The 12191-nt window shown below is 51.2% G+C and overlaps 1 long non-coding RNA gene across 4 annotated transcripts in view; it reads left to right on the top strand.

Annotated features, from left to right (window-relative positions):
* Positions 1 to 10423: 10423 nt before the first annotated feature.
* The window catches only part of LOC107157376, a 5256-nt gene continuing 3488 nt past the window's right edge, over positions 10424 to 12191 (top strand). The window contains exons 1-2 of one of the 4 annotated variants that reach the window (XR_007351350.1): positions 10424 to 10561; positions 11282 to 11438. This is a non-coding gene — a long non-coding RNA (uncharacterized LOC107157376). Of the gene's footprint in view, positions 10562 to 10627; positions 11439 to 12191 lie in introns of those variants that run through there. The other 3 variants (XR_001505498.2, XR_007351348.1, XR_001505496.2) reach the window with 3 other exon arrangements.

Below are 12191 nucleotides of genomic sequence, written 5' to 3'. Positions count from 1 at the left end.
CTCTCAGGAAGGACCCTCCTGCTCATGTTGGCAACTTGGTCCTCAGTGTGAGAGGCGGTGGGACCATTAAGAGGTGGCTCCTTGTGGAGGTCACAGGGGTTAAGGTGGTTCCTGGGGCCTGGCTCAGTTCTCTCCAGAGCCCCTCCCTGCACTCTGGCTTCCTGTCTTGCCATGTGACACCCTCCCCCGCCCCAACACACACACACACACACACACACACACAGCCTTCTGCCGCAAGGGGGTGCAGCCAGGGGGACATTGCCATGCAGTTGGAGTTTCAGTCTCCAGAACTGTGAGCCAAATAAACCCGTGTTTTGTTTTGGTTTTTCTGTCCTGGGGACTCAAACACCACCCAGGCTGCTCTACCACTGGGCAGCATCCCCAGCTCCTTTTTATTTTATTTTGAGACAGGGTCTGACTAAGTTGTCTGGTCTGGCCTCAAACTTACCATCCCCTGCCTCAGCCTCCGCAGTCACTGGGTTGACAAGCTGCACCAGGAGCCTGGCTGAACCTTTTACTGTGACACATGAGTTAGGGGCTCCGGAGCAGCCGCAGCTCAGTGGGTACAATTTGGGTGAAAGTCATTATTATTATTATTATTATTATTATTTTTTGTAGTTGTAGATGAAGAGCATGCCTTTATTTTGTTTGTTTATTTTTTTTTGGGGGGGGGTACCAGGAATTGAACTCAGGGGCATTCGACTACTGAGCCACATCCCCAGCCTCAGTTTGTAATTTATTTAGAGACAGGGTCTCAGTGAGTTGCTTAGTGCCTTGCTTTTGCTGAGGCTGGCTTTGAACTCGCGACTCTGCTGCCTCAGCCTCGTGAGCTGCTGGGATCACAGGTGCGCACCACCCGCCCAGCTTGTTTTTTGTTGTTGTTGTTGTTGTTGTTGTTTTTTATGTGGTGCTAAGGCTCGAACCCAGTGCCTTGCGCATGCTAGGCAAGCGCTCTGCCACTGAGGTACAGCCCCAGCCCCAGGAAAGTCATTTTTGGTTTGCAGAGAGGGTATGTGTGTGCCCCATTTCCCAGATGGGAAAATGTAAACTGGGGAGGTCCCATAAGCAGCTGGTTCCACCTGTCCCCAGGCCAGGCCCTGTTGGCTGGAAGGAGCTCCAGGCCCCAGATGAGGAACCTGTGGCCGGAGGAAAAGCCCCAGATGCACCCAAGAGGAGCTCCCTGAGTTCTGGAGCAGGAGGAGATAAGTGACCTGGGGACGAGGGGTTTCCTAGGCACAAGAGGGACTGGCCTCCATTCTTTGTAAGTTCCCCAGCCTCAGGCATTTCATTATAATAGCAGGAAATGATTGAAATCAGGGCATCCTTGATGTGTGGATCCATTCCTGGATTTCCCCCACCTTCACATGACATCTTCCCTCGCTGCTGTCTGTTTCTGAATGTCCATATTTCTGTTATAAAGACCAGCCAGGTGGGGTGTGGTGGCCCGGGCCTGGAATCCTAGCTCCTGGGGTGAGGGGTCTAGAGGTGTGCAAGTTCACGGCCAATGGCAGTAACTCACTGGGACACCCACTGTTGGATTTAGCCCCTCCCTGTTGCAATGTGACTTCATCCTAACTGAATGACATTGGCAAAGACACTTTCCAAATAAAGTTACGTTCGTGGGCAAGTGGGAATTTAGGACTCCAACAGATCTTTTTGAAAGACATAATTCAAACCGCACTACCTAACAAACATTTTTGTTTTTACGTCTGTTTTTCCCCAAAAAGACTGTTCAGGGCTGGGGTGGTGGCTCAGTGGTGGAGCGATTGCCTAGCATGTGTGAGGCACTGGGTTCGATTCTCAGCACCACATATAAGAAAATAAATAAAAGTCAATCAACAACTAAAAAAAAAAAAAAAAGACTCCATTCCGAATCATAGGAATCATATTGGAAAATTCAATGTAATCTATGGCGTACAAATGTGCGTGGGGTTGACATGTCTCCTCTGTCCTCCCTGCCAAAAAAATCCCCATAGATCATTGTATCATTTTTTTTAAAATTTTGAGAATCAGCTTGTCATTTCAGTTATAGCCCACACCTTATTAACTCTAACAGAGAGGGCATTCATTTTTGTAATTTGTACTTTCTGAAAAATACAGTTCCTTCTTATCAACGCTTTTGTCCCCTGTTCTGGGTTTTTGGCACACGTTTTAATTGGAGGGGGCCTTTTTTCTGGGACCAGTGAGCTGAAGCGCATCAGAAGGCCCTTGGGAAATCCAGGTCAGTGTGGCGGTGATTGCTGGGGAGCTAAGTGGGAACAGGGTGTTCGGGAAGCAGAGAGTGGCCAGCTTTCCCCAAAAGGGGGCAGATGGGGACTCGGGGACAGGGTGGTGGAGTTGAGAAGGTTCCCTGTTAAAAAAAAAAAAAAAAGACAACAAAACCCAGTGTGACCAGAAACCAGCCACACAGGCTTGAGGGGCCGGGTGAGGGGGCAGATTTCCCAGAGCCTCAGAAAGTTCTGGGGTCAAGTTTTTACTGGGGACGTGTCAGGCTCTGATTTGCAGTTTGAAGACTTGCCAGGGCAGCAGCGGGGGAGGTGTGTGGAGAGAACTGGGCCGTGGGACCAACCGGCTAGGGCAAGGGTAACTGGGGACTGCTGGACCGGGGAGAAGGAGAGGAGGTGGGAGGGCTCACCTGCAGGCCTGGGCGGTGCCCAGCGGGGGGCCTGGCGTGATGCCCTCTCTGGCTCAGTGGCCAGGGTGGGCATCCCTCAGTGGGAGGCGCAGCGTGACCGCAGGTTTGGAGGGGAGATGCCCAAGAGGAGGCTGTGGGAGGAGGCGGGTGTGGCCCGGGGTGGGCAGTGGGTCCGTGATCAGATGTCCAGCTTCCCACCCAAGCCCAGGGGTCAGCAGGAAGCTCCCGACTCTAGTGGAGCTGGGCCCGAGAGGCTGAAGGAAGCCTGCGGGGGCTGGTCCCAGGAGGATGCTGGCTGGCTCTGCACCCTGGAGCCAATACCTGGACACCGGCTTGGGGGAGTCTCCCAGACTGGAGTGTGAACTGCAGAGGGGACAGAACCAACCCTGCCTCTCTGTGACATCCCAGACCAGGCGGGACTTTTCATGGCAACTGGCACTGATGCAGCCTGGAGTGGCTCTCCAGGTTTTTGCACCTGTGCTGTATGCTTTGCTTGACCGCCAGGCTGCCCTGGTGCAATCTTGCCCTTCGCGGCTCAGCGGGCAGGGAGGAGAGGAGGGGGTGTGAGCAGGGGCCTGGGCTTTTCTTCCAGTCTGGGGGGGCCTGAGAGGCTGGGCGCCCTGGAGAGAAGGAACCTGGGGGAGCAGCTGAGCTTGTGCTGGTAACTCAGCACCTTCTCTTTGATTTTGCAAACGGCAATGTGAGTGTTGAAAAAATTAAAAACAACACAGTTCCTAGATCTGTTCAGAGAGAGAGAGAAAGAGAGAGAGAGAGAGAGAGAGAGAGAGAGAGAGAGAGAGAGAGGAGAGAGAGAGCACTCCAGGCAGGGGCACCGGAGCTGAACTTCAAAGGGTAGGAATGTGCGGGCAGCCAGGCAGTGAAGCGAGGCATCCAGCAGGTGTGAAAAACTGGAGGGCTGAAGGCTTATTCTCCTGTTCTCCAGGCTGGAGGTTAATAGTGCGAGAACCAGAGAGAGAGAGAGAGACAGGGTGAAGAGAGGCTGCAAGAGGACCAGGGTTGGGGGAAGAAAGTCTGTCTGAAGGTGCGGGGTTGTCTCCTTACAGCCTGGGATCCAATCTTGGGGGCAGTAGAGAGGGGAGGGGCTTGGTCCTGCACTTAGCACCTCCAGAGCGTCTCCCTGGCCGCTGTTCCTGGGGTGGGCTGGGGCGAGCGGCCAGCAGGAGGCACTGCCCAGTGCACAGCTGATAAAGCCTGCGTGGGCAGAGCCGTAGAAGGTGGGAGAACGCGGGTGCTTTTTTAGAACCTTTTATTCAAGCATACAGGAAAAAAAAAATGCACAAGTCATACATGAACCACTTGACGAACTGTCACCATGTGAATGTGCCGTGCAGCCAGTGCCCAGATCCAAGAAGGAACATCCCCAGTCCCAGTCCCTGCTATTTGAACTTTAAATCAATGGACGCACACAGGGCGCAGTGTCTGGCTCTCTGCACGCCGTGACGTTTGCGAGGACTGTCACCTCGTCCCAGGCTGCGGTCCTTGTTTGTGGCTGCTGTTTCTCAGCCACTGTTGGCATTTGGGGCTGAGCAGTTCTTGGTGTGTCCCAGGCATTCAGCAGCGTTGCTGGCTGCGACCCACCCCACGATCCCTGTGGCCCCTGAGTCGTGACAACCAAACCACCTCTGCAAGTGGCCAGTTATGTCCCATCTGTGTGTAATGCATCAGAGCAAAGTCCCCTCAGACTGAGAGTCACTGTGCTGTAGTCTTCTATCTTGTGACTCCGCCACAGTTTATTTAGCTACTATTTTTTTTTTTTGGACACCTAGGTTATTTCCAACTTCTGGTTATGCTGAGCAGAGTCATTGTGGACAACCTCCTAGGTTTTGGGGTGAACCTAAGTACGTATCTCCTTCGAGTTGGTACATAGGAATAGAATTGCTGAGTCACGGGAGGGTAGGTGTTTGCTCAACTTTATGGATATGGCCAAACAAGTTTCCAAAGCACAAGTGACAAAATTTTATGCTCTCACCAGAAGCATAGGGTGTAACTCAGTATTGTCTTTTTCTTTCTTTTTTTAAAAAGTTTTTAGTTGTAGATGGACACAGTATCTTTATTTTATTTACTTATTCTTTTTTTTAATGTGGTGCTGAGGATTGAACCCAGGGCCTCACACACGCGAGGCAAGCGCTCTACCACTGAGCCACAACCCCAGCCTGGTATTGTCTTTTTCACATGAGCCTTCTGGTAGGTGTAGGGTATTGCCATACATCCATCATTTATTTATTTATTTATTGAGGTTGTTGATGGAGCTTTGCTTTATTCATTTATATGCGGTGCTGAGAATTGAACCCAGTGCTTTGCCCATGCCAGGCAAGCACTCTGCCACTGAGCCACAACCCAGCCCATACATTGATTTTAATTTGCATTTCTCCAGTGACTCATGATGTCAGGCATCTATCTTTTCAATTATTAGCCATTTGGAGATTACCTTGGGTGAAGGGTCCATTTTTTTTTTTCCTTTGGGGATTCTACCTTTTTCTTGTTGGTTGATAGGTGATCTTTATATATTCTAGTATAGGTCCTTGGGCAGATATTTCTAAGGCAGACATTTTGGAAGGGAAACTTTGGGGGAGACACCCAGGAAGTAAGGTCAACAGATGAATGTGACTGGAAGTGAGGAAGAAGGAGGGGAGAATGAGGCGCCAGTCCTGGGCTAAGTGTTTTGGTGGCTAATGGAGCCATCCTGGACACAGAAGCATGGGAGGAGCCACAGGTTGGGGAAATGCTGGTAGATCTGAGGAGTCTGGGAAGAGAGAGCACCAGCTTGCAGATGGGTATGTTCAGGTCTGGGGTTGTGATAGTTAATTTTATGTGTCATCTTGACTGGGCTAAGGGATGCCCAGATAGCTGGTAAAACACTATTTCTGGGTGAGTCAGGCCGGCTGCTTCTGGAGGAGATTAGCATTTGAATCAGCAGACTGAGTAAAGAAGGCCCCCTCTCCCCAGCGTGAGTGGGCCCGGTCCAATCTGTTGAGGCTCAGAACAGAACAAAATGGTGGAAGAAGGGAGAGTTCTCCTTCTCTCCTCTTGAGCTGGGACATCCATTTCTCCAACATGGGACACTGGAGTTTCTGGATCTTTGGACTCTGGGGTTCACACACCAACATCCCCAGCCGTTCTCAGGCCTTCAGAATTGGACTGTTGTCCTGTCACCCGCTTCCTGGTTCGTCAGGTGGCAGATGGTGTGCAGTGGGATTTTTCAGCCTCTATAATCATGTGAGCCAGTTCCCACAATACATCTCCTGTTAGCTCAATGTTCAATCTGCGCATTGGGGTGGGGAGATGGGGAAGGAAGGAGGTGACATGGGGGGCCAAGGGCTACCGAGAGGCAGAGCACTAAATTGGCGCCCCCCACCCCCACCCCCGTTGTGATGATTGATTTTCTGTGTCAACTTGATTGACCCAAATATTCAGTAGAACAGGATTCTGTGTGTTCCTGTGAGTTTTGGGGAGATGAGTTTAACATTTCCATCAGTTGACCCTGCTATATGTGGATGGGCCTCATCCAATCAGGAGAGGCTTGGGATAAACAAAAGAACTAATCCTTCTCGGAGTAAAGGGATTCCTCCTCCCACTGCCTTTGAGCTGTGCATGGGCCTCTTCCTCCTTGGATTTGAACTTTGGCTCTTGCTGGTCTCTAGCCTGCCAGCTTTTGGAATAGAGCCACTTCACTGGCTCTCTGGGTGGGTCTCCAGCTGGCCAGCTCACTCTGTCCATCCTGAGACTTGCTTATTCCATTGTAATGTGTTTCAGGCTGCTTTCTGTTGCTATAGCAAAACACCTGAGGCTGGGCAATTTACTTCTTTTTTCTTTTTTTTGAACCAGGGATTGAACCCAGGAGCATATGACCACTGAGCCACACCCCCAGCTCTATTGTGTATTTTATTTAGAGACAGGGTCTCACTGAGTTGCTTAGTGCCTGGTTTTTGCTGAGGCTGGCTTTGAACTCACGATCCTCCTGTCTCAGCCTCCTGAGCTGCTGGGATCACAGGCGTGTGCCACGGTGCCCAGCTGGGTAATTTATTCAAAGTAAACTACCTTGTTCATGGTTCTGGAGGCTGGGAAGTCCGAGAACATGGTACTGGCATCAGGAGGGCACTTCTTGCTGCGTCACAACATGGCAGAGGGCATCACTTGGCAAGACAGATCAAGTGTGCCAACTCAGGCTTCTCTTCTTCTTCTTGTAAAGCCACTAATGCCATCACGGGGCCCCTCCCTCGTGACCTCATCTAGCCCGACTCACCTCCAGTTGCCTTTAGTATTGAGCTTTGGGGATTAAATCTCCAATCCATGAACTTCTGGGGAACACGTTCAAATCACAGCCCTGTGCCAGCTGGCCAATCTCTGTCTCCGTCTGTACTGACGGCCACCAGCCGTTTCTGTCTCTGAAAATCAGTGGGGGCAGGAGCCGGGTGTCGGGGGTTAAAGGAACGAGAGGAAATGGGGAGGAAGGGACCAAGATGTTGCCTCCAGGGATCCAGAGTGGGAGGAGGTTGTGCCTGTCACAGAGAAGAGGAGGCCAAGTGCTGGGGCTGCCTCCACCCGGAGCCTGAGGACGTGGGCTCTCAGGTTGGCCTAGAGGAGACTGGGAGGCTCAGGGTGCACAATGTGGCTGCAGCTCAAGGAGGTGAAGGTGTGAGAGGAGTAGTTCACGGACATCCATGGACAGCCACGGGATTTGCCCCCAGCCTCGTAGAGGTGGCAGGAAAAGAGGGCAATATTTTTCGTTTGTTGATTTGTTTGCTTTTTGGAACCTGGGATTGAACCCAGGGGTGCTTACCCACTGACCACATCCACATGCCCAGCCCCTTTTTATTTTTTATTTTTTTTATTTTGAGACAGGGTCTCTCTTGGCTGCCTATCAGCCTCGCTAAGTTGCTGAGGCTGACTTTGAGCCTGCCATCCTCCTGCCCCAGCCTTCTGGAAGTGTGCCACCACACTTAGCTGGACAGAAGTTTTGGAAAGGAAATCTCTTTCCAGTGGGTGCCAAGGAGCCAGATGCAAGGACTTTTTGCAGTGATGTTTGTGAGGGTGAAAGTGAACCCCAGGGCTGTCCAGCAGGTAGGGAGCAGAGCCATGGAAAGGAGGGCTGGCTTCAGTGGAATATTACGCAGGAGGGGAAAGGACAGACCTCTGTGTCCTCTCTGCTCACTTTCTCAGCACTAGCGAAACATTCTGCTGAGTGCGAAAGAAAGCCGAGTTACGGAACGCGAGCACAGGGTGATAGTCTATATAAATTCTACACACAGGAGAGCACTGTCTGTTGGGTAGGGATGCCTCCCTGCGTGGGAAAGCAGATATGGATGATGGGAATGGGGGTCCCATGGGGACTACAGTTATTTCTTTTCTGGGTCCCTGTGGTTTTCAAGCGTGTCTCTTTCCAGGGGCTACAGAGAACAGATCGCGACAGGAGGGCAGCCAGGGAGTCCAGGGGCCAGAGTGGAATGTGACCTCCTTGTTCAGTGCAGCCAGGGGGCCAGGGACCAAGGTGGCCAGCAAGAGCAGAGGGAAGGAGGCCTCAAGGTACTGGGGACCCCGTGGACAAGCTGGTGACGTGTGGCGACGGGCGTCCAGACACAGCCGTCCTTGAATCAGGGCCCACGTCGGGTACCACGGGTCCATGGAGGGCAGCAGGGGCCAGGCACTGGGGGTCCAACACATGCTACCAAACTCTCTGCCACTGAGCAGCTCCAGCCCCAGCCCAGGTCTCCTTTTTTTTTTTTTCCTGCATTAAAACTTACTTCTAATGATGGTAAAGCAAAATTGATTTTTCTCATCTGGGCATATAGCTCTGGATAGAGAACAGTTCTGTCACTCCCCAAAACTCCCTTGCACTGACCCTCGAGGGTCACATCCTCCCTGCCTCGTCCTTGACAGCTGCCAGTCTGTTCTCGGCTGGGAATGTTCTCTTCCGGGACGGCTGTGCTGTAAAAATAGAATTTCTGTGTGGAATCTTAAGACTGGCTGCTTTTTAAAAATTTTTTATTTTTAGTTGTCTATGGACTCAAGGCCTTTATTTGTTTTTATATGGTGCTAGGATCGAACCCCGTGCCTCACACTATGAAGCGTGTGCCCTTCCACTGAGCCACAGCTCCAGCCCCAAGACTGGCTATTTTTTTTTTTTTTTGGTACTGGGGATTGAACCCAGGGCACTTGACCACTGAGCCCCATCCCCAGCCCTATTTTGTAGTTTATTTAGAGACAGGGTCTCACTGAGTTGCTTTGTGCCTCACCATTGCTGAGGCTGGCTTTGAACTTGTGATCCTCCCGTCTCAGCCTCCTGAGCAGCTGGGATTAAAGGAGTGTGCCACTCACCCCAGCTCCCCAGGCCTTTTTTATTTTAATTTTGAGACAGAGTCTTGCCAAGTTGCTTAGGATCTCACTAAGTTGCTGAGGCTGGCTTTGAGCTCATGATCCCCCTGCATCAGTCTCCCGAGCCGCTGAGATTACAGGTGTGCGCCAACGCGCCCAGCCTAAGATTGTTTTTTAACAGACTGTATTTTTTAGAGCAGTTTCTCAGCAAAACTGAATGGACCACACAGAAAGGTCCTGTATATCCATTTGCACACACAACCTCACCCTTGCCAATGTCCCCTACCAGAGGGGCACGTGTGAACATTCTCTGGTTTTGGGCAAAGGTACAAGGACGTGCCCCCACCAATTGCAGCATCTTGGAGTGGTGGCATCATGGCCCTAAAACTCGTCTGTGCATTGCCTGCTCATCCCACACTTCCCCAGGTTCCTGGTAACCATCGACCTTATTGTCAACTGGGCTTTGCCTTTTCCAGAATGTTCTATCACTGGAATCGCACAGTTTGCTGCCTTTTCAGATTGGCTTCTTTTAGTGATGAGCATTTAAATTTCCCTGTATGTCTTTTCACAGCTCCTGAGCGCGCCTCTTTTTACAGCTGAGCGATATTCCAGGGTCTAGTGGTCACCGTGTCTGTGCCCCTGCTGAAGGGCGTCTCTGCTGCTTCCGAGGGTGGGCAACAAAAGAAGCTGCAATGAACACCCGTGGACAGGTTTTTGCACGAACATAGTTCTCGGCTCCTCGGGGTCAACGCCAAGGCACTCCAGCGCTGGGTCATGTGGCGAAGCGTGTTTGGTTCTGTAATCCGTCGGGCTCTTCCCGGTGGCTGTGCCATTTCTCATTCGCGCCAGGGTGCTGTTATCAGCAACAGGGGCTCTAATCCAGGGGGGAAACCAGTTCCTTCCATACCCTGCTTTCTTCCTAAAATATTATATAAAAACATTTTTAAAATATTTTTTAGCTATAGATGGATGCAATATCTTTATTTCATTTATTCATCTTTATGTGGTGCTGAGGATCGAACCCAGTGCCTCACACGTGCTAAGCAAGCACTCTGCCACTGAGCCACAGCCCAGCCCCATATAAAAACATTTTTATATTGTTAAAAAGAATCTGAAACCATTTCCAATGACAGCGTCATGGATTTTTCTGTTTTCTTGCAGCACTGGGGGGTGGAACCCAGGGCCTGCACTGGGCTGGGCAGGTGCTTGACCACTGAGCTGCACCCCAGCCCTTTCCATCTTATTTTAAGACAGGGCCTCACTAAGTCCTCCTGCCTCAGCCTCCCGAGTGGCTGGGCGCACGCGGGATTTCATCACATCCCTGCACATTGGACTTGACTGGGCACCTCAGGCTTTGTGCCAATTGGCCACTAGAATAATCTCCCACAGGTGTTGTGATGTGTAAATATTTACCCGTTTCTCAAATTTCTTCAGAATGGAGTCTGAAAGGCTGGCTGGAAAAGCCGAGCCCGTGGAGGAGCCAGCTACTCCCCGGAAAGCACGGAGCTGAGCAAGATTCTGTAAACAAAGTTCCTGTGAATCAGACACCACTGTCTGACTGAGATGAGCAGTGAGCGTCTTTGAGGGACTGAGGTTGGCGACTCTTTCCTGGTGAACTGGACATGTTGGTTCGCTTGCACATCAGGATTTCTCTGTTGTTGTGTTTGTGTTTCGGGTGCTGGGGATGGGCCCAGGGCGGGGACGTCGGGCCAGCGCGCTCGCCGAGAGCCCCACGCCAGCCCTCCTCGGGTTATCTGTGATTTCTTTGCTTGTGATCTCTTTCATCTCTTGGTTGGAATGTAATTATAAGTTGATTCCTATAAGCTCTTTAAGTTTTTTCCCCTTGGCTGTACTGGGAATTGAAGCCAGTGCCTCACACATGCCAGATAATCACTGAGCTGCATACCCAGACCTCTAAAAAATGTTGTTTCAGAGACAAGGTCTCGCTAAGTTACCAAGGCTGGCCTCACACTTGCCATCCTCCTGCCTCAGCCTCCCCTGGGGCTGGGAGGACAGGTCAGACCACCACGCCTGGCTACAGTGCATGTGTATCACCCTTCCAGCTCTCCCGGGATCTGAGGCTCAGGAGTGGTTCTTCCGCGGTGGCAATCAGATGTCAGCCGGGGATGCTGTCCTTTGAAGGCCTCATGGTGATTCACTTTGAAGGTGGCTCAGTTGCCTGGCTGCCCAGTTGGTGCAGGTTGTTGTTCATGGACTTATGGATGAATGGATTATCATGGGAGTGGCTTTGGTGTACAAGTGGGCTCTCTCTGCCACGCTCGCTGTGTCTTGCCGTGTGGTGCCCTCTGCCAGGTTGTCATGCAGCAGGAAGATCCCCACCAGGTGCCATCATCAGGTTCTTAAGACTTCCCAGCCTCCGGAGCCATGAGCCAGATAAACCTCTGTTCTTTATAAACGACCCCACCTGTGGTATTCAGTTATAGCAACAGAAAGTGGACTAAGGCATATGGTAAGTAACATAGTCATGGAAACAGCCATCATGAAGGCAGAGGTTCCTATTCAGAGTTCCCCTCAGAGGGCAGGCATGGCCCACTCTACAGGGCCACCCAGGGTGGCACGGGGGTCAGTTGAGGCAGAGAGAACCGAGAGAAATGTGGGCTAGAGCTTTTATTGTGCTCTCCATGGGAAAGCCTAATCGTGCAGAGTTAGGTTTAGGATTTGGCAAGTTTGGATAATTTCAGCAGATTCTAGGGCATAGGGCTGTCCCCGGTTGCCTGGTACCTGGCCCTTGAGTAACTAGGACAGAGGAATATTGGCCTGAGGGTTAAGAGCGTCCTGTGCTGTGTAAACTTGGGACGGTTGGTCTTTGGAAAGGTGTGTTCCTGGGCACACCAGCTGTTTACTATCTCTGGAACTTAGCTAACTGTGGGAGGGGCCATTGCTCAGGATGGCAGCGTCAAGAGGGCAAAACATGAGATAGTATCAGACCTAAGAAGCTTGGCACAGGGCTGGGGATGTGGCTCAAGCGGTGGCGTGCTCGCCTGGCATGCGTGCGGCCCGGGTTCGAGCCTCAGCACCACGTACAGACAAGGATGTTGTGTCCGCCAAAAACTAAAAAATAAAATATTAAAAAATTCTCTCTCTCTCTCACTCTCTCTAAAAAAAAAAAAAAAAAAAAGAAAAAAAAAATGTTCATGTGGAGATAGAATTCAAAACCTTTGAAAAAAAAAAACGGAAGTAACTTGGCAACAACAGACCTCTC

Source organism: Marmota marmota, unplaced genomic scaffold (genome assembly GCF_001458135.2).
Source record: "Marmota marmota marmota unplaced genomic scaffold, marMar, whole genome shotgun sequence".
Lineage (NCBI taxonomy): Eukaryota > Metazoa > Chordata > Mammalia > Rodentia > Sciuridae > Marmota > Marmota marmota.
The sequence above is the reverse complement of the archived record's forward strand: the minus strand, read 5'-3'. Positions and strand labels throughout refer to the sequence as shown.